Source organism: Ammospiza caudacuta, chromosome 2 (genome assembly GCF_027887145.1).
Source record: "Ammospiza caudacuta isolate bAmmCau1 chromosome 2, bAmmCau1.pri, whole genome shotgun sequence".
Classification (NCBI taxonomy): domain Eukaryota; kingdom Metazoa; phylum Chordata; class Aves; order Passeriformes; family Passerellidae; genus Ammospiza; species Ammospiza caudacuta.
The window spans coordinates 14,868,542-14,891,601 of record NC_080594.1 but is presented as its reverse complement, the minus strand read 5'-3'; positions in this window follow the sequence as shown (position 1 = coordinate 14,891,601).

The window sequence follows — 23,060 nt, the reverse complement described above, 5'->3', positions numbered from 1 at the left end:
TTAATGGCAGTCTGGCACCAAATTTAGCAGAATAAATACATTCTATTGTACCCCTGGTACGTAGCCTCTATCATAACCAAAGACACACATGACTTCAATATGTGTGTAATATTTGTGCTAACAAAATAATTCTTTGCTTTTTAAAAGCCCATAACTCTGCTTTAACTGAGATAAGAACTGACCTATGTTATCCTTTTCCGCCATTGTATTGGCATAGTAGACATAAATATCTTAATTTTACATTAATTGAAGGTAGTACCTTGGAGTCTGAAGCAGCAGATGCATACTTGCTAACAATGAAAACACAGAATCGCTGGCAAACAAAATATAATCCATCATAAACAGCATAAAATGGAATATGCTTCCCTGATGCATCACTTCCAATCACACACCGACTCATTTAGAATATGAATTTTCCTCAGGGCTTCTGCAGTTTGCAAGACTTGCTTGCTATTCATACACAGATAATGCCCCTTCTCTCTTCTCTTTACAGGGTATTTAAATTAATAGTGTTCATTGGTGTTAATAGAAAAGCTTCAGATTTATTCTTTTAAAACTTATTCAGAAAAATTGCTGTTGGTTTTGACACAGAATATCTGTACATTAGCTGTATTTCACTGCCCCAACTGAAGAAATGAACTGTGTATTTGTGAAAACATGTGCCTCTTTCTACAGAAAAATGTATCCCATCTGAAAGTGAGTTGCCAGGAGAGCAACTAAAAAGTCAGCATTTTTGTGCTGGGGAAATTCTGACACCCTGAAAATGCTTACATTGTGCTTCAGTACAGCACAGCATCTGGAATCTGCTTTGTGAGCAAAGAGCTGAAGAAAGTTTTGGGTTGGTTTTGAAAATCTTCATCTTCTTCTTTTTCGGGGGAAAAATAGAAAACATATCTTTGACTTTAAAGATTTCCTTGCTTCCATCAGTTAGGGGAAGGAGGTGGGAAGGTCTGAAACCCTTACTCTGATTAGAGTCCCAATGCTGCTGGGGTGTAAGGATTAGATGGGGCAGAGGTGCAGATACTGAAATGTCCTGGGCTAGGCTGTTTGGGTCCTGGCATCTTTAGCTGTTGGTCTAAGAAGCTTGGATTCATAAGCAGTCTGGTAGGAGAGGGAGCAGAGGTATGTCAAAATCTTGAGATATTTTTCATAAGTGTTTATGGATGCCAGTGATTTACAAAACTTCATTTCCTTAGATTGGATTTTCCTTATGTTCAGCTTTGACACAGGACTTGCAGACGTACCTGCTGAGTTTGGATTCACCCACTTATTTTTAACATATCTGCAGGAATGTGAGGGGAATTACCTCCTCTGTTTCACTCTTTAATATTCCATTTTGAGTCATGCAAAATAGGTTTAAATTATTATGTACATGGAAATTCCTTATTTGAATGTATTTTGGGCCTGAGTTTCTCAACAATAACTGGTAAGGTAGCATTGACAACCTATTGTGATCTGAGGAATTAAATAAGATGCCTGTATGCAGCTATTTACTAAAGACTCTTCCCATCTTTCTCCAGCTTCACAGTCTGGTACTTTTGCCTCCTTGGCTTAAGGGCATTGTGGAATCAATTACATTGCATGTGCTCCCAGTAATTCCATCTGTGCCCATCAAGGTGCAGGAGGCTGGGAAGCCAAGCTACTCTGGCACAATTTACCTTTGCCCCTCATTCCCTCACTTGGGTTTGTTCTCATACATATACTGAAGTCAACAGAGAATATGGGAGCAATGCATCTCTTGAAGCTTGCCTGTGGCTGATTATTTTCCTTAAAAGACATCCTTCCTTGCACTCATATGTTAGTCACCTCAGGTTCCTGAAAATGCCTGCTTTGTCCTCTGAGAATGCCTACAATTACACGCTAAATGAAATATCATCTGCAATTTGACACAAATGCCCAGTGGACTATGTGTTAGGGCTTACTACTGTGACATAAAACCCTCAGTACCTTATAGCTGGAGATGTCCAGCAATGTGAATGAAAACCTTTGTTCTTGGCTCAGATTCGGCATAATCTGCACAAAGTAACCTCCTGAACTTAAAAAGGTGCTGTTAGGACAACAGTGACAAATAGCATTGGTGTCTGGAAAATAACTTTGTGCTAATTAAAGCTGAAGCATTGTAATTAGTTTATTTGCTTATTTCTGGAAACTTTGGTGGTTTTGTTATTGATTTTGTATATGAAGAGATGGTTTAGACAAGGATATTGAATTATGTTTTATGTCCTCTTAAGACCTTCCACTGATCTATGCAGTAATATATAGAATATTTGGAATGAGGGAAGTAAAATAACAGTATCTTTAAAATGTCAGCTTCTAGAGTACTTTGTGTTAAGTCCAGGATACTTTACTGGTTGCTAACAAGTGACTTAGGTATGTAGGTACTTGATTTTTTAAAAGAACTCAGAATGCTATAGTGACACCCCTGGGAAAACGTTGCAACACATGCAAAAAGAGCAAAACCCATGCAGGATCCAGACTTGATGAACAGATCATAAATGCAGAATGTGAGAAACTATTTGTTAGTCTCTTTGCTTGCCTAGGAGGAATTAAAATTCAGATGACTTCCTAGAACTGCAGAGATAGCAACAATCTTCTACCCTTTGTATTGTTGGTGTGCCTCAGTATGGGAAATCAAGATTTCTTGGGCCACAAGGAGAAGAAAAGATTACTTGTAATTTCTGCTATATCTTCCTCCAAGGGCAACCTTGAGTGCTGTGCTTTGGTGAGTCTGGTCTGCAGAGCTTCAGATGTGATGGGTGGGATGTGTCCCTGTCCAAAACAACCATTTTTCCGTGTGTGAATGTGATCTCTTAGCTCATGAGAATCTGCAAAGAGAAGCTCAATGTTCTCCTGCTCAAATGCTCTGCCTGTTAAGGGCCAGGATGACCATTGTCTCCTAGATTGCAAGGCAAGGTGTATTCTATTTCCCATCTGTTAGAGGTGCGGCAGTTTCTTCTGTTATTTGTGCAGTTTTTCTTTATCTCTTCCACAAGCCAATCCTCCCCCCTGGGAGACATCTGCTGTTAACGGGCTATTGAGCCTCACTGCATGACTGATAAAAATTACAGCATCCCATTGTGAGATGCTCCACCCAAAAAGTGGAAGTGTTCTCTGGAAGTGTTCAAAACCAGTGAAGCTGTGGTGCTTAGGGACATGACATAGGGGTGGACTTGGCAGTACTGAGTTAATGGTTGACTCCTTGATCTCAGAGGCCTTTTCCAACCTTAATGATTTGATGATGCTGCCTATTCTGGTGGCACCTTTTATCTTTTTGGTGGGCTGTGTGTCATAATACAATTACGTAGGTCTTGTTACAAATTAGATGTGTTTGGAAGGTTTTATTCAGTACTTGTGAATTGTCTAGTGTCTGATTTACAACTGTGGGGATTTTTTTCTTACAAATTTTTATGAAATATTTCAGGCAGACTTCTTTGAAGATATATGCTGTTCGTCATCTGTTTACTTTAAATTGTCCACCTGTCCAAACAACTCATTCAGTCACTCTGTCTTTCTCTGAGGTCCATGTTCCCGTGTAGACCTCTGAAATCTGGTCCACACATTTACTCAATCATTCTCTACGCTTATGCATCTCTCATTTAAAGAGTGTCCCACCTGAAGCAAACCTAGGGTGAGGTAAGGTTTAGTGGTGTCCCTGATGCTTTTCAAGTTTAAATCATGATTTAGGCTGAGTTACAAATCAGATGAAGGACTAAAAAACTTCTTTAATAAGCTTATGTGTTTGGTTTTTTTTTTTTCCTTTTCCTTTTTTCTATGCATTGCCACAGTTTAATCAATCTTTTAGATTCAATGGTTTGGATTTTCCTTCAGCTTAAATCTGATATTTGCATTTATGGTACCTTAGGGTCCATAGACTCCATTTGTTTTCTCTGTCTCCAGAGCATACAACACATTTTAGGCAAGGATACATGGCTTTCCGTCTGACTGGAAATAAAAGATCTTGGCTTTTAGAGAAAGTCTGATCTAGCCTGTGATGAGTTAGAATGGCTTAGTCAAATGCCAGGCTTTCTTCTTTGTAGCATTAAATGATTGTCTGCTTGGTCTCACTGATTATTACACATCTGGAGGAAGGGTGCTGTGCAGCTAACTTAGTTTCTCCATTCTTTTCCCTTTTCCCAGATCTGCAAGTGTTTAATCTTTTCTGCTCTGCTAAGCTAAGGTAACTATCTGGCCAGGGTATACTCTTTTTTTTCCCTTTCGGTCTATATTTCCACTTATTTCCCTGGAGATCATTCTTGGAGACTTTTTCTAACTACTGTCTAATATATTATTTATTTGATAGTTCTGGGTATAATTCCTTCTGGACTGTTTCTTTTTACTTTGTAACCTCTCTTATACAATGGAATAACTCAAAATGACCTATTGTAACATATCATCACACAGTCAGTTATGACTGCTTTTCAGTTTGTTTGGAGTGCCTCAATAACTCATAAAATAAATAATAAGAGTTAATTATTCAGGTAAAAAGAAATTTACCTCAGTTATAAGTGGTTTTGTTATATGAAGACAAAAAATCTCAGGACAACCCATATTACATGTCTTTCTTCTGCCTAGTTTTAAAATTGCTAATTACATTTGTCTTTCTGTCTCTCTCATGGTTTAACATGATCTCTTTATTGAGGCTGTCTGTAGCAACATCATATTTTCAGATTTTTTTTTCAATTTGTGTTCATGTTCTGCTATTCTTATTATTAGAATTATTAGCAGCAGCAGTAATTCTGTGGCCCACTTCTACCAAGTATCCTTCAGAGAATGTTACAGTTTTCTTAGGCAAGGCAGGCTGTCTGAATCCAGAGACAGTAAATCCACCCTTTAGGAAATAATGTTTTTATGATACATAGGGAAACAAGCTTGTCTTGAATTTATGAATTTGTTCTCCTATCCATTATGATATTCAATAGTGAATCACAATATCCTCTACTTTCTACCCATAATATACAGCAGGTTCTTCTACCTCTGACACTAATTTCTTTTTGCTATGTCTCATACAAATTTTCTTGAGAAGCCTTGGAGAAGGATGACTCAAAAAGCCAATAAAGGACAGACAAATTCTATGTGCACAATAAGCATTCTCATTATCTTCTGAGAATATCTCAAAAGAATAAAAAAAATTACTTGAGAACTGTGAAATATAACAAAACAAGCATCTCCAGGAATGAACATTTGTCTTCAATCTCTCTGGGGAGTTGATTGCCTGCTGCAATATCCCTACAAAGAAATATAAACTCTTTAAATTAGCTTCCTGTATTCCCTGTTAGGAGTAAAAACTTGCTTTCTCTAAAAAGGTATTATTTTGCACCTTTGTGAAGAGTGACTGTCATTGGCTTGCAAGATGCATTCCTTATTTAGACAGTATGTTTTTCTTCTTAAGCAGCAAATTTGTTGTGAGTCTATAAACTTTCTCTTCTTTGTAGTCAGCACCCTTGCCCTCTTCCCCTGTACCTTTGGAACACATGGAAATAAACATTTATATAGTAGGTTACTTACCAAAGTACTTTCTGTACTTTGCTAAGTAACCTACTATATAAATGTTTTTTCATTGTTAGTTATACAAGAAAATATAATTTTTTTTGACTGCAGACATGAATCTTAGGAAAAGTTACCTTTCAGTGTACAGTATGGTCATTAATGAGACATCCCAGTATAGTAATTACGTACAGCACATTATATTCCTGGCTTTTTCTGTGATGATATTGTATAACACACTCAACCATTTAAATTATTATTATTATCCTATATTTTCTGGAAGTGTGTTTATTATAATGATCAGAAGCTATTATTGTACAATGCAAGGTGATTCCTATAGCCTGAGAACTTCAGGCATCCAGTGGTGAGCGGGAACTGTGCCAATGAGTGTTGTGGTAGGAGGACAGAGCTTTGGCAGAAAATAACCCCTCCTGTTTTGCAGCTGGTCCTCAGATTTCAGAGGTGCTTGCTGCAGTTGGGCTGAATTTCCAACACCAAACTTGGCACTATAAATATGGTTGCATTTAAAAGATCCCAGAAGAACCAACAGTGTGGGTTCCACTCTGTCCGATCTCATTCATGATCACAGATTCACCAACGGTGTGGTTTATTACAAGCAACAGATTACAGACTCTTATAAATTGATCTAGATAATGTGATAAAGGCACTAGATCTGCAAAATATCAGTGTTTAGCTCTCTGTAGAAGTGTCCCCAAGTTAAAAGGCCACAAATCTTACTGAAGAGGTGTCCCCATTTTGGGTAGGAGAGAGGAGCAAGTATGTCGACTCATCTGCAAGGTGATTGTATTCTCCTCCTCCACCCTGGAGGATTTCAAATGGGAGATGTGGAGGCAAGACTGTAATCAAATGTCCTGCTACTGATGTCAGTAATGGGGGTGCAGAACATAATATGTAAATCACCACCACAATGAGAGAGATGACAAAGCCTGTGAGTCCTGTGTAGGGGCAGGATAGAACTGTGATATGTTGGTATCACTCCCTCTTCCAAGGGGCCAATGGCAGTGATAATGGTCTGATAACTTACTACCCCATCAGCATGCTTTTGTACCCAGGGAAATCCCTTCACTGCATATCTCAGGACATGTGTCATGGACATCCCTTCACCACACTCATATTTCACAGCTACAAGCCTCATTTCTGCAATGAGACCCTTAGAAATTTGATGATTTCTCAGAAATTTAAAGTAATCTTTATAAACAAGGCAAAAAATATATTCTTTGGTCTCCAGAACTTGGCATGTTTCAGTGTCTATTCTGTGTGACCCCTGCAACTGGAATATTTTTGAAATACTTTTTATATTACAGTCTTTCATGTTGGTCTGTCATCCAGTCCTTGATGTCTATATTTTGAATAGCAAAGAACTGTTCTTTAAAGCCGGGAGTTGAGCATGCCTAGCACTTTCTTGGAATTGCTGAAGAGTTTGATGTTTCTAAGGTTGTGATTTAGTCTTTTACAGCCAAGTTCTGATAATTTCTATGCTCATCTGGATCTACAGATCAGTCTCTTTTGATAGTGAGTTTAGTGACACTCTGTGAAGAAGTGAACACTGAATTGTTAGAGAAATGAACACCAAAATGTTAAGGAACAAATAAAAAGAATCCAAATGAGAGAACAGGAAGGAAGAATAGGGAACTATGCAGTCAGGTGTGTCAGGTATTGTGTTGCAGTGACTTGCCAGTTTAATATGCTGAAAAAAAGACCTGACTTGGGGACTGCTGGAGGGTACAAATGAGTCTTGCTGCTTGGTTTGTTTATGTGCTTCTTTTTCAAAAGAGAAATTTAACTGTTATAAAATACCCCATAAGAAGTATTTAGTAACTATTTTATTGGTTACTAACCTTCTGGTTTAATAAATATTAGAATGATGTCAACATTTTAATTAGTGTTTTGGAACTTTGTCTGTTAGGAAAACCATGCTTGTTCTTTGAGATTTTAGGGAGTCATCAAAGAGGATACTCACAGGAAAAAATGTATGACTCACCATAAATATGGGATTCATTCAGAGTTGCTACTGGATTTATTATGGATTGAGCAAAACTTTTAGTTAGTAACTTTCAAAATAAGTGATGTGCAAAAGAAAAAAAAATCATCAAAGAAATATGCAACCCTTGCATTCATTGCAATGGTGATGAGGCTTTCTTCCTCAAAGTCAGGTTCATTACATCAAAAAGAAGTTGAAATCCATTACCCTCTAAAAATATCCAGAATCTAGCCTTGAAAGTTACACTGCCTTTCTGAGACTCTTCTGTGGTAAGACATCAACTTATGGGATATTTTAATGATGAGTTCTACAAAATTGCTGAGTAACTATGGTAACATCCATATTATCACAAGTCAAGTTGACAAAATATTTCTTGTTTAATCCTTATAATTTGTCCAGGGATGTTTCTATTCAGCACCAAATCAGTCTTGCATAAGTCTGAATTAGCCCTAGAGGGAGATATGGTTACTCAAAACAGGCAAGTCAAGAAAATAATTATAAAAGGGATATGTGTATTTGCATTTTATTCTAACTAAAGGGCAAGACATCAATCATGAGTAGAATATTTTTGGCAATTTCATATTGAGTTTACCTTTCTATTTCCTTTGGGTTCACATAGACACAAAGTTTTAATATATAACAAAAGCATATATGAGGAGATCATTAGACCTAGAATATGCTTCAGAAAAAAAAACCAGAAAAAATATGTGATAAGTAGAAGTATGGAGCATTTTAATTTGTTGTTGGTCTTTTTGAGCTTATTTCCAAACACTAAATTTTATCCCATTAGTTTACAAATCTGTCCTCTTTTTTCTCTCTTTCATGACTATCTTCTTGCAGTTAGAGTAGTGCAATATTTTTTAGTAAATTTTTTATACATCACAAAGGTGTTTTCTGACTGTTTCTAAGAGGAAAACAGAATAGCAGAAATACTGAATGTTGGCTTCCAGGGTTTGACTGGGAGACTACAGAGGGCAAGGTCTGCAAGGTTGTGGGGAACTGATTCCACTGAGGAGCAGCAATTGAGTCAAAAAGACTGTCAGAAATCATTTAAGTCACTTTTCATGTATCACAAAGAGGAGCACAGGGTACAAATGGAAGCATTTCATTTTTCATTGTCAATATGTGTGCCTGGAGTTAACTGTTACTTTCGAAGATCATTACCCATCTGTTGGAAGTTTCATAAACAAATATAACTTAATGACAGAATAATTTGTGAATCACTGCTTGAAGTGGCACAGGAGGCAGAGAACACAGAATAACAGAGAGAAGGCATGACAAATGCTGTTATCTGTAATGAAGTGAGTTCTGTGGGAAGGAAAAAAGGAAGGGCTGAGCACCAAACAGGAGGAAGACTGGAAGGATGGAGGAGCTAGTGGATGGAAACTGTGTGCAGTGAGGTGTGATTAGCTGCCTCAAAGAGCAGCTAGTGTCATGAACTGAGCTCCTGGTGTAGTGGTCAAGCATTATTCAGTGCTTGTAATTTTCTTTATAACAACTCTGGCTCATGTTTGTTTCTATATAACAACTTTGGGCTCAAGTTCCCCGTTTTCCACTAGTGCAATGCAAAAAGGTAACTAAAACAGGTTCTAGATCCCTTTGGAGGAGGAGCATTGGCCTTGCCCCCTTGCTACCCTGACCTGGCTCAGCCTGAGTTTCCTTACTATGTCCAGCATTTCTGTGGCCCTTCACTGGCCTGGGGTGTTCCTGTGAGGAAAAAAAAGTATTATGAATATTTAAGTCAGGGTGAACTTCCCTGGAAAGAGTTAAGAGAATGGAAAGTCTTGGTTGGAAATGTTTAAAAGAGAAGACATGAAAAAAAGCAAACAAAACCACCAGCTTGGTATTTGTGAGTTTTGTCTCTAAAGCACTTGCTTCTTTTCTCAGTGTTTCCTGTATGTAGGAAGCAATAAAAATAATTCTTATTGGTTAGAGACCCAATTGCATGCAGAATTTATTTTGGTGCGGAAATGAAACAGTATTATGGCTGGTAGATCAACAAGACCTATTTGTCAGTGACTTACTGCAAGTGTAGGGGGTTGATAACCTAAATAAGTGTCCCCTAAAAAGGCCAGCTAACTTTCTTGAAGTGTTTTTTCAAAGGATTATTACAACTATCTTTTTACACTTAGGTACAGTGCTGTAATGAGGAAAAGCAGTGGCTTCAGTAGTCCCAGGGGCAAAGACAAAACAGGAACTGAATGAGTGAAGCTGAAACTTTAAATAAATTCAAGTGAAGCATTTAAAAAGTGCAATCACACTGGCAGCTTCCATCCTGCTACTAATTAATTCTGATTTTTGCTGCAATCCATGTATAATGTGCATCATCCTTGAATAAATGAAGAAATGCATATGGAACACTGTCTGCTCAAAATTGATACAAGTAGAAGACAGAAATTGTATACCCCAAAGATATCTTTTATTTAAATAAAAAAAAGGTAATTGCTCTGCTAACAGCTTAGAAGACAGAGCTTTTCAGTTGGTTTATTTAGTCTTACCAGGAAAGAAATGTGAGAGAGATATGAACCGTGTTTTGTGAGCATATGAAAGAGCAGTTGTTAAATTAATCCCAAAACTGAATCATTGTGCATTAAGGATATCCTATCGTAGAATAGAAACATACTTCATTGGTTTTATTTTTCAAAAAATTACTTTCAAATTATGTTGTTTTACCACCTTGTGTGTGTAACCTTGCATATTTCTTTTTTTTTTTTTTTTTTAATTTTGAATTAAATCTTTATGAATTGCCAATTCCAAGAATGGCTAGTAGACATGATTTCAGTGTGTGCTGAGGGAATTTTTATGGAAAAAAAGTCATGCTAGAGTATCTAAAGTTTCAGCAAGCAATCTAGAGAGGTGTGGAAGAGCTGATGAAGAAAATCATTATTTAATCTCATTTATCATAAGGTTTTTGCTCACACGACATGCAAGCAACCTCAGCATTCTAATGCATGATACCTTTATGAGATTGGTCCTTAAAAGGGAGTGGACAGATGTGTGGCAATAATAAAAATTAAGCAAGTATTACAAAATTGAAGCATTTAAAGTTGTCTAAAATCCATGCATGGCCTTTTATATTTTGATTATGCTAAACAAATTTAAACGTAAATGAAGACATTTATAGTGATATATCATGACATGAGTGCATGCTACCTTGATTATGCATTTAGAAATTACCTGATGAGAGCAGTTTACACTCTCAGCAAGTGGAAAATCAAACTGCAGTTGATTGAAGGGCTCCATTTAGAGATTTCTGGGAAACAGTCACAGAACCGTAATGTGCAGTGGATAATTGCCTTTCCCTGCAAATCAGAAATTTATATCGGGAAGGTAAAGCTCTAAAAAAAGTTTGTGTAAAAGTAACATAGCTGCATAGGCACTCTTTCATAACTGATTCAACTTCCTAGCAATGGAAGAGGGCTACAGCTTTGAGACCTGAATGTTTTGAGATAGTGTGGTATTTTCTGAGTCCCCCATCATTGGGAGGAATGATGAATCTGACTCCATGTTCTTAGAAGGCTAATTTATTATGATCCGTATAATATTAAAGAATCCTATGCTCAAACTATACCAAAGAATACAGAAAGGATACAGATAGAAGGCTACAAAGAATGATAATGAAATCTTGTGACTCCTTCCAGAGTCGTGACACAATCTGACTGTGATTGGTCATTAAGTCAAAACAATTCACATGAAACCAATGAAACAAGCACCTGTTGGTAAACAATGTCCAAACCACCTTCCAAAGCAGCAAAACACAGGAGAAGCAAATGAGATAATAGTGTTTTCCTTTTCCTCTGAGGCTTCCAGCTTCCCAGGAGAGAAATACTGGGCAAGGGGATTTTCAGAAAAAATTAAGGTGACAAGATTGCTTGAATGTCTCTGTAGAAAATTGAAATGTCGACTGAGATGTTTCAAAAATTCAAAAATTACTCACTATAAAAATGAGGATTCAGAAAGACAGTGACAAAGAGTGATCAGTCTCACTGATTTTCATCACACCAATGGCTCCCCTTTCATTTGGAGTATAAGCTAAGAACACACCTGAAGAAATGAGGACCATCCAAGGGAAGAGAAGGAGGGTGCAGTTTCCTTTCTGAGCAGAGAATCACAGTTTGAATCAGTTTCAGGATGGACACCAACAGGGATAAAAACACAGTTATGGAGTTAGGAATGTGTGTCTCTGTTGGAGACTTAGGGACTGATGAAGAGAACGAGGCACATACAGCATGGGAGGTGACAGAAAGGGAAACGTGGGAATTGACAGGGAGTCTTTTAAACTTGCTGAAACCATCACAGATATTGAACCACCTGAAGATATTTGCTGTGGAGTGTCCTTCCAGACACCCTTAAGCCTGTAGCTAAAGACAGCAGTCTCAGTATGCTAAATAAATCTCTACAGATTAATAAAAAAAAAAAAAAAGGTAACAAAGAAAGAAAAGAAAAAAACCTCAAACACTGAGTTCCTGTTCCAGACTACCAAGTGTTCATTTACATTTATACCACCTGTAGCACAACATTTTCTGGAGGCACTACTGACCTTCCTGTGTGAAATTTTTCTTTTCTCCACCTTTCTCAAGGAAAGGAACGTGACAGTTTCTAGTTGTTCTTGTTTCTGTTCAGTGTACTTTCAAAAAAAAAATTACTAAATTACTTAAAATTGTTTCTCTTTCTCTTCAGTTAGGGTCAATATTTGAGTTCTGGTACAAATCTAGAATGTTAAGAGTGAGAAATTGCTCTGGTATCTTGAGTTTGGACTGTATCCCCAATATCCAGTATCGGAGAATTTCTGTAATTTTCTTTTGGGATGAGCTGATCAATGGATCTGGGAAAAAATCTCACAAGCTCTTCAGGCTTTTTCTTTTTTTTTTTTTTTGAGTCTGAGCATTGCGGGTAACTCAAAATGTTCATGTATTCTTTTATAATGGAAAGAGGAAGTAAAACTTCAGCTAACCACAGAGGAGAAATAACTTGTTTCATATCACAAGCATAATGTTTCAGTCTCTCTCTTTTCAGACCTCAGCACCTTTTCTCCTCAATGTGTTACTGCCTCCCTCCAACTGATTGCTATTGCCACCTATGTCACTGTCACATCCCCTTTTTAATTTGAGACTGGATATGCTTAGTTGATACTTCTGACTTTTTTGTTTCCTCTTTTTTGTAGTCCATGTGTTTGGAAACATGGGGCTGTGTGTGCTGCCCCATTCACCTTCCAGATACAGTGCAGCATTTCTCCATCTATGTGGAAATATGAAGGAAAAGAGCACAACAGGTCTTGGGGAACTCCTGGATTTTTTTTTGAACCATTTGAGTTGTTTTTGTCTATTTAGATCCTGTTTGATAGGGTTTGAACCTGACTTGTGAGCAAGCGTCCATTGACTTTTAAATCTATTTATTGTTTATGAATTTATGAAAAGGATAATGCTCTAAATAGGGGTTTAACATTCTAAATTTTATTCTAGTTTTAATGCATGCTGCTAATCCAACCTAGTATGGTAATCCAGCTGGTTTCTCAGATGCTGTCAAAACGCAGTACGTGGGTGCATGTATATGTATATATACACACTGTAGGAGAACAAATCAAGAAACTGTTTTATCAACTTAAGACCAAATTGTGGCTGAAAACTATCCATATTCAGCTGGCATTTCAACCATTGTTTTGTAATGAAATATGTTCTAGGATGAAAATGCTCTTGGTTATCGTGACATTAGAACATCCAGACTTCAAAATTTTCTAGTTCTTCTCTCCACAAGGCATAATAAGCCAATGCCTAATCCACTTATACTTTTGTATGTTTTTCTCTCCTTTAAGGTGAATAATGGGATGTTTCATTTTTTTTTAGTGCAGATCTTACCTGCTTCCAAATGTTCCAAAATATAATTTACCCTTAGGAATTGTTTTTAATATCAGTCCATTAAGGAAGTATATTGCTACGTATTGCTAAAGGAGAAGCAGCTGCCTGAGCATTTGACACATATGTGAAAATATCTTCCATAACATTGATTATCATCCTGCCCAATTTTGGGCACCACAATATAAAAAAGATATAAAACTATTAGAGAACATCCAAAAGACAGCCACGAAGTTGGTGAAGGACCTTAAGGGGAAGCTCTAAGAGGAGTGGCTGAGGTCACTTGGTCTTTTCAGGATGGAGAAAAGAAGACTGAGGGAGGCCTCACTGCATTTACAACTTCCCCTTGCTCATGAGGGGAAGTAGATGGGCAGACTCTTTGCTCTGTGGTAATCAGTGACAGAATCTAAGGCAATGGCCTGAACTAGTATCAGGGAAGGTTTGATTTTAGGAAAGGGTTCTTCCAATAGAGGATGGCCGGGCACTGGATCAGGCTCCCCAGGGAATGGTCACACCCCTAAGGCTGCCAGAGCTCGAGAAGTGTTTGTCAATGCTCTCAGGCACAGGGTGGGATTGTTGGGGTCTCCTGAGCAGGGCCAGGAAATGGACTTTGATGATCCTTACGGGTCCCTTCCAACTCAGCTTATTCCATGGTTCTGTGACCTAGTGAGGCTGTTCCTCTGGCTGCCCGTGGTGGTGGCTTGAAGCCCATGGTGGTGGCTGAAGACTTTTGTGGAGTTGGCAAAAGCAGCACCCTGAACAGTCTGTTCAAGGAGGACATGCCCAGTGAGGCCAATCTGTCACATGGGCTCGTCCCTTCAGATGTGGCTCAGGGCCCTTCTGCAGTCCCTGCTCATTGTAGGGATTCTGAGGACCACAACACCTGGTGTGGTTACAGCAGCCCCGAGGCTGCTGACAGTCCAGGTGAGCTGGGATCTGAGCCCAAACTGCCTTTGTCTGGCACATCTCTGCCTCTGCCTGTGTGAGACTCTGCCACAGAGAGCAAATACTTCTGATTCAATGGCTAAATAAGTAATATTCATCTCACGTAGCTTGTAGTTGCCAAAATTTGTTCATGTTGAGCAGATTTCCTGCTAGGTTAAAGAATATAATTCATGTAGCAGTTCATACATATATTTATTTTTCTTTTCAAATTATTTTACTACTGCATCTTCAAGTATTTTTAGATTTCTGCTGGATGCAGCTGCATTTTTTTGCTCCCATCACATATGCCCTCTTAAAGGAAAAGCTTTTGTATGTGTGCTTCTCTCATTTTCTTCTTTCCTTTCTTTTTACCTTCTGCAAAAACCCCAGAATTATAAACAAGCATACACTGTTGGCATTTTGCATATGGAAGATACTGTTCATATTTTTTCATAGAATCATGGAATGGCTTGGATTGAAAGGGACCTTAAAGATCATCTCATTCCCACACCCTGCCATGGGGAGGTGCCTGCCACTAGACCAGGTTGGTCTAAACCCTCTGCAACTTGTCCTTGAACACTTTCCTAGCTGTCCCTGTTATGAGTTGTTAGCCTTGGACGGACTAGAAGGAAAACACAGGAGCTTTTCACAGATTGTGATTAATTTACTAATAGTCAAGAGAAACTGAAGTGATGGAAGGAAAGCGAAAAAAACCTAAATTTTCTCTTTTGGATGCATTTTTTGTTTAATTTCATAATGTTGAATAAATTTTACATTTTAAAGCTGTGGGACACACAGAAAAGCCCCAGCTTGTTTGGAAATCTGTGCTGACAGAAAAGGAAAAACTGTGGAGCGATAATGGTACAATCTCTAAGATCCATAGATCTAGGCAACTGCTAAGCTATATTTCAGTCAAGTCTCATTCTGGTTTAAAGAAGAAAAATAAAAAAGAAAAAAAGTTGGAACATTCATACAGAGAAGAATTTATAGTTAGAAGATCACCACAGTGAGAAGATACAGACAGCTGAAAAATTATAGAATCATAGACAGCATGAGAAGAGATCTTAGAGATCATCTAGTTCCAACTCACTGCTATGGACAGAAACACAAAATAACCTACTTTTGACTTTGATTTACCACGGGAATGTTTTTGTTTGTTTAAATGCAGTACAATAAGGTAGAGAAAGGGTCAAAGAAGAACAGCAAGAGAAAGTATTGAAAAATCTGCATCACCATGGTTCTGTTTATACTGTGCAGATGGTTTATGTTGCTGTACTTTTTCTCCCCTTGGATGCTATTATTTTCCTTTCCTTATAGTCTGAAGGGAAATTAAAAAAAAATCCTAGGGTCAGCTTATTGATTCAGAGCTGCCAAATTCTCCTGATGGACCATTCTAACAGCTAATTGAAAGGTTTCTGTTGTGTAATCAAAAGTATGCTTTTGGGAGCTGAAACACCCTGTTTTGTTTCTCAAATTTTTGATCTGAAATAACTAGGTGAGCTGTTCCAGGAAGCTGACTATGGAGATGTATGTCCCCAATTTCCTCCTTTCACTGGCCCCACCTGTGCTAGCCTTTTCAGCTCCTTTTAACTAACTGTCGTTAAAAGAAAAGTAATTGGCTTTGGATGCTTCTATTCCTCAAAACCTCATTAGATCTTGAAAACATGTTTTCTTCTCAAAATTCCACTTACCATCTTCAATGAACAAATAGACATTGTTGTTTAACTCTGTAGGGAAAAAAATAAGTTAGGCCTCTGTATCTTATTCATGTTTCTGACTGTCTCCCTAGCCTGTGTGAGAAACATTGTGATTGAAAGGCTACATCAAACTAAAAAGGTTTTTCTTTTCCAAACCTCTTTCTTCTGTCTGCAAGTATCTCAGCTTCATCATAACTTTATTTAAGTTAATTCATCCAATACACATCTAAGAAGAATGAGACTTCTAATGCTCTTGAAAGATTTTACCAAATTTAAAGTTTTTTTTTTTTTTTTTTGCCTACATACTTATGGTAAAAAGTAGGGTATTGTTTTTACAATGTGATGGTCCAGCTTTAGCAGTGAGCACCTGCTCCATTAGTCTGTTTCTGGAGGTCTGAAGTCAGACAAAGCAAGTATCTAATCCTATGACATTTTTGTTTTTGTCAGTATTAGACCTTGTCCCAGATATTGCTCCTTCTTTCCCACAACTGATGGTTTCATGTCAGCGTGATCCTTTTATCATTAAATTGCTATTATTTACATTGTTGCAATGTTTAGTTTTGCTAGTCTGAGATTTGAGTCTTTGTAACAGAGTTTTTCCTAGATGTGAGTTTTCCTTGTAGAATCTAATGGGATTAACAATTTCAGAATGGCAAATATTTTAAACCTCTGTTAGATTTTATACTGTGTCCACCTCTTTCCAGATGTTTCTTTGTGAATGTAGGATGTGGGAACCTTGGCTTGAACGTGTCCAGGGCAAGACTGCAATGCCAGTGGGCTGGAATTTTTCATCCTAACACAACACAAAAATGCCTACTTACACTGACTGTTAGGTGTCTTCTTCAGGACTTCTGCAAGGTCAACACTGTAAGTGTTCTCTTGCAAATTCAGAAAATTCTGTGTCATAGAATAAATGAAGGCATAAGCGTTATACCTGGCAAGCCTCATGCCTTCTGGACTCTGTAATGAAACTGATTTTAATATGAGATTTTAACAAATAATAATTCAAGTTATCTTTTTTTTTTTTTTAATTTAAGTACTTTGATTTCCTATTTCCAACTTTCTGCAAGAGTGATAGTAGGTGAAAATGACACTTTACAAAACTAAAATAAGATTCCCAAGCCCTTGTGATTTCAGATGCCAAGAGTTAAGAAACAAGCATCCTAACATGCATGATAACATAGTGAATGATAGAAGCACTGCAGCTAAAAAGTTCAGCTGTGAGCATTCTATCTCAGAAAAAGATAAGAGAGTTTTCTCCCCAGAAAACATAACTTTTAAATGAAACTGGAAGAACTACATTTAAATGTAATATTGAGATTCCTGTTTAAAATGAATTATGATCTCTTTATAAAGACATTCTTCAAAAATCACTCAATTCTTTTAGTGTTAGTTCTCCAAATATTAGAGTTGTCAGAATTTCCTACAAAAAGGTAGAAAATTCTAGTATTTTCCTTAAGGATAAAAACATACAAGAGATAAAAACATATTTTCTAGCAGTGCCAAATACATTACTGCAGTGTTAGGCACAGGCTCAGAAACTACTAGAAAAGCCCATGAATGATTCAGCCATAACATTAGTTAATGTGTCATCCAAAAGTCCCTCTTTATACTCTTGATTTGAAAGGTCAAGTTTTGCTAAAAAGAACATTCTTGATGGTTCCAGGAGCCTTAATCTATCATAAACAACTGAGCTGCATGAGACAAGATACACAGTGGGCAGAAAACCCAGCTGGTCCTCAGCTGTGGAAAGGGAGCAAGGTCTGCTGGAGTCAGAACAAGGGCAAACACTTTCTCTTTTCATCCATTTTCCCCTCTATTAGAAAATTTTCTGCTCAGGACCTAGTGGGTGACACCAAGTGTGTCAGAGAACACAGCTGTCCTTGGCTGAATGACAATAGAGAGTCTTGACCTTAGTGAGGTGTTTTGAAGATAGATTTGTGTTCCAGTGAATTGGCTGTCTGAAATTATTTGATATATAAATGCTAAAGGTGCTGATCTGAAGCAGTGTTTCCCCCTTTAATGTAATTTCTGGTGTGTGGGAACCCAGGACATCCTTTGGGCTGTCCAGGACGGCCAACACCCCCGCCAGGGCTCTGAAGCCCCCGGCACGGAGCCCAAAGCACCTGTGGTTTTGATTATGACCCTGGAGCAAATTACCAACCTTATATGAAGATCAGCAAGCCACAACCGTTTAGGTAGAATGATAGTGAAGTTATCACGGGGTGGAAAAGTAGATTTTGTGGTTTTTGGTATGGAGGTTCAGGAGGCAAGATGGAGGAATCTGGGTGTGTCCAGCTTTTCTCCTTCTTCTTCTTGGCCTCCATCTTCTGCTGTGATGTTGGCACTTTTAGATTGGTTTAGAGTAAAAGCTCACTGTCTAACATAGGTGATAGGCATTGGAAAGTAATTGTAAACATTGTATACGTAGTTTTTAGTATAAAGACATAACTCCACCTGGGGGAACTGGATGGACCTTGGCAGGGCAGGAGAAAATTTTTTATAGATAAGATGCAATAAACAACCTTGAGACCGAGAACTGAAGAGCTCTGACTCATTCTTCAAGTGCTTGGGCTGGGAAAAGAGACTTTAACATCTCTCGGGGTCGGAGTGACAAAAAGATCCTGAGACTGGTGTGTAGAACAGACTGCCTTCTTCAGCTGGGAATTCCATTGCAGAATTTACCATGAGAAAGGAAGAGCTCAAACTCCGCAGGTGGGATCCCACTGTGAATCCTAGTGTGTCCAGCCAAGGTTTTCTGGACTTTATGTGCTCATGTTCAACCAGACAGAGCAAGGTAAGGACACAACACTGATGTACACGTGGAAGAGAGACTCCACTACCCTGCTTGCCATTTTAAAATAAAAATTATTTCTGTGTCCTTGGGTGGAAAGGCTTAAGTGGGCTTAAGTCCTGAAGCTGACAGATTAAAGCAACATAAAGATTCCCTTGTTCAAACACTTTTCACAGCAGTATGATCAAAAGACTAGAGCAAATAGCAACTTTACAATGTCAACTGCATTTTTCTCGTTAAAAAAGTGACTAAATTATATAAATGCTACTTTTAAAATGTGTTTCTTAAAAAACAGCAAACATTTAATTTAAAAATCCAAACATGGACAAACCAAGTACTGAAAAGCTAATGAATTCTTTTATTATAGAGGCCATTTACTTCAAGAAGTCATGCTCTAAACTGCATCTCCCAAGGAGAGCAGTGACTAAGGAGCTCCTTTAGCTTAACTGCTTTCACTTTTCATGATAGGAGATGGGAACCAGCACTGGAAGAATATTCTGAATATGATGCACCATTTTTGGAGAGGAACAGGAGTCTGAGGAAAGTATAATGTCAACATTTCCTATAGAAATTGTATTTTTTTTCTGTTTTTTTAAAAACAGAAAATTTCCTCTGTAAAAATGAGGCTTTACTTACCCCTTACAGTATACATTCAAAATGTGTTTTTCTCAGAATTGTTCTAAATAATAGAATGGATTTGGCAGTCATGGACATCTGAAAACTTACTCTATTTACTGCCCTATATAACCATTATGTGACAGTATCACCAACCTGCTTAGAAGACCTGCCTGATTATAAGAACAAATGTTTTGATTCAATGTATTTACAAAATCTTGGTGGTCTGAATGCTCTGTGTTTATACCGAAATGAATTGATTTTTCAGATACTCTGTTATTACCGCGCCTGAGTGGGCGCAGCTGGTGAGAGAGAGACGGTGAATCTTGTTTCTTGAATCAGAAGGCTTGATTTATTAATATAAGATATAATACATTATAGTTATACTAAAAAGAATAAGGAGAGAGGTTTTGCAGAGCCGCTAGGCTAGCTAGGAAGAGATAGAAAAGAATCCACAACAAAGCTGTGGCCAAGGACTCAGTCCCCTGGCTTGCACTGGTGATTGGCCCTTAATTATAAACATAAAACATGAACCAATCACCAATCAAAATAGGTGCCCCTGTTGCATTCCCCAGCAGCTGATAATAATTGTTTACCTTGTCTTCAGAGGCCTCTGGCCTCCCGAAGACACAGAAATCCGAAATAAAGGATTTCTGTGGAGAAATGTCTGCGACACTCTGTAAGTGAATCAAATTAATGTAAATCTGTGATAGGATATTCCGTACCAAAAAAAACCCCCCCAAACTTGAATCAATGCTTAATCTCTTTAATTCTTAGGCTTCTTGCTCTTGCAATGCTTGTTAGGCTATTAATACCAGTCCATGCAATGCTGCCCACAGACTTTTTGACTGCCATTCATAAATACTGGAAACTTAAAGGTGAATTCTCATAATAAATATCTTACAAAAACACATTTGTGCACAATGTAGTATGGACCTTTGCCTATTCTTTAAGGTTATGGAGTTTGTAACATAGCACAAGTCCCCTTGCACAGAGGCATGATTTCATCCTGGAATGTGGGGAATAATGCTCATCTCACAAATTTCCGGCAAATGCATCAGTCTGTGTTTTGATGCATGACTGGATCTGTGCCAAAGATTTGAGTGTCAACAGCACCTCCTCGTGTTGAAAACTCACCTGTTTAAACATTCCTGACTGCCTTACTGACGTACATTTAAAATACTGTATTTTCTATGCAATAAAGAATTAAAAATATTTCTCTGCTTCACAGAAGAGCCCATTTCTGTGGATTATTAGTAAAAATATGTGAATATTGTAAGGAACATGTTAAAGACTAATGGTATTTATGTCAAGAAATGTTACCACAGACTTTTCAACCAATGTATTCCATCATCAGCACTTCCTGCTCCTTGACACCCAGTCTGCTTTGCTCCAGCTGGTTTGGATGCTGATATATGTGCATGGTTTGTTATATGCCAGTCCAGGTTACGGGTGTTCTTGTAAAAAGTTGGAAAAAGATCCCCAATATTGGGTTTACTTCATGTATGACAGTATGTGCCTTTACTGAAAATAGTACAAATTAATTTTGTCAATGGCAAAGACACACTGATATGTGTCAAAAATTTTCTTATGACATGTGATTTTGCCAGAATTTTCTGCTCAATAAATGCAGAAAATTTAAAACCTGTTCTTTTTTTTTCTAGATAGAAAGTCTGTATTTTGAATTTAACAAAAAAAAATTTATTATTGAGTGACTTTAGGGAAACAAATATTGCAATCTAGTTAAACTGATTTTTTGGCTGTGTTTTTCTCCCCTTACCCATGCTGTTAGGTAAAACTCTTCAAGGCAAACATGTATGGAAGAAGGTGATTCGTACTTCCTAATGTTAGCTTATTACAACTAATTTCACAGCTATGAGCTCTGTGGAGTCTGTCTTGATATTCTGCTGCCCACAGCATCTTTTAAATCATAGAATCAGAGTCATTTAGGTTGCAAAAGAGCTTTACGATCACCAAGTCCAACCATTAAACAGTGCCAAGTCCACCACTAAGCCCCAAGTGCCACATCTACATGTTGTAAATTAGATGATAAAACTACTTGAGAGGTGGAAAACTGACTTTTGGCCTTAAGGCAGCACTTATGGGGTCCTACTGTACCTTGAGACTGGCTGTGAGTGGAAATCCTGAGAGATCTGTCCTGGGGCCTCTCCCATTACATGGCTTTACCAATGCCATTGCTCTTGTCAAGTTTGTGGATCATAACAACTTCCAGGATGCTATCTAAATTCTCAAAAAGCAAAGTGACCATTTAAAATGAGCCCTGCACACTGCAGGAATGAGCCAGTAGGAATTTCAATAAGAACAAACACAAAGTACCATACCAGAGATGAAGCAGACAACCCAGTGAAGTTTTGCATGCTCCATCCTTCAAAGTTTCATGAAGGAAGCCGTGAACAACGTGGTCCTTGAGAGGAACTGCTTTGGACAGGGGCTTGGGCTGATTCTGTAATTCTCCTTGCTTGTCTGAGACTCTCAATATTCTCTGAAGTTTGTGCAAAGGCAGCCAGAAATGCAACTTCAGTGGTCAAAGCATACAGTAAGAATTTGCAGAGAAATTTATTCTTGTGCAAAAGGAGGCAGTTCCAACCTGGTATTTAGAAACAGAGTCCACACCTTCTCCTCACCTTTCTTTCCTTCCCTCTTGATATCTGTGCCCTTGAGTAGCACAGGTATCAAAAGCCTTGAATTATTTTGCATCCCGGCTGTGATATCCTGTCTGAAATTCTTTCATCCATGAATGTGGGGGGCTAAACAGGGAAACTGGCATGATATGGCATGGTCTCCCATGAAGATAAGAGTGTCATGTTAGTCTTTGACTAACTAACTTTAGCTAACTAAGACTTTGGTCTTTCAGGTTAAAGAATTGTATGTTACATCCAGATTATCTTCCAGAGAATTTCACTCTGATTCTGTAGAAAACTGACAGAATTTGACAGAGTTAAAAGAAGAAGCAAACAATCAAATTAGAATAATCCCTACCAGAGCATATTTTTCTGCAACCAGGAGCAACTGGTGAGGGTAGGAAGAAAAGGAAGAAATTATTAATAAAAGGATAAGGAAGAGTAGATAAAAAAATTATATACAGTGCTAACTAACATAGCATCAGTGAGGGTGAACTATATGATAGATGACAGATCAGACAACCTATCCAAGTAGCAAAACAGAAGTATTATAAATACTTGACTGTCCTGTTTTCAAAAACTACTAACAGGTTTATAGAGCCTGGAATCTGATCAACACCACCGAAACTCAGGCAATCAAATCACAGAAAAGCAGATTTGTTGAAATCTATGGGAAATAAGCACCTGCATGTTTATCCATCAAAAATTCCCATTAAGCAATCATCTGCATCACTGATCACTTTATTAACTTTGAAAAAGTTGATCACTTTTCTAAAAGAGTTCTGGCTTAAAAATAGTTTACAGTTTTTGAAAGGATTATCCATAAGTGGTTTTTTTTTACCAACTGGTACATAACCACCCTGCTTGGTTCTGATGACCAGAATGATCAGGTTATGCTAATATTAGTGGTAGTTGTATTGCTAGAAACTTCATTTGTATGAAATGTCATTCTGAATGCTTGGCTTTTGTGAAAAATATTGCCTTGTATTACTTGTTGTCACACCTAAATGGGTGTATGTTAGTTTAAGAATACATTTTCTCATGCAGTTA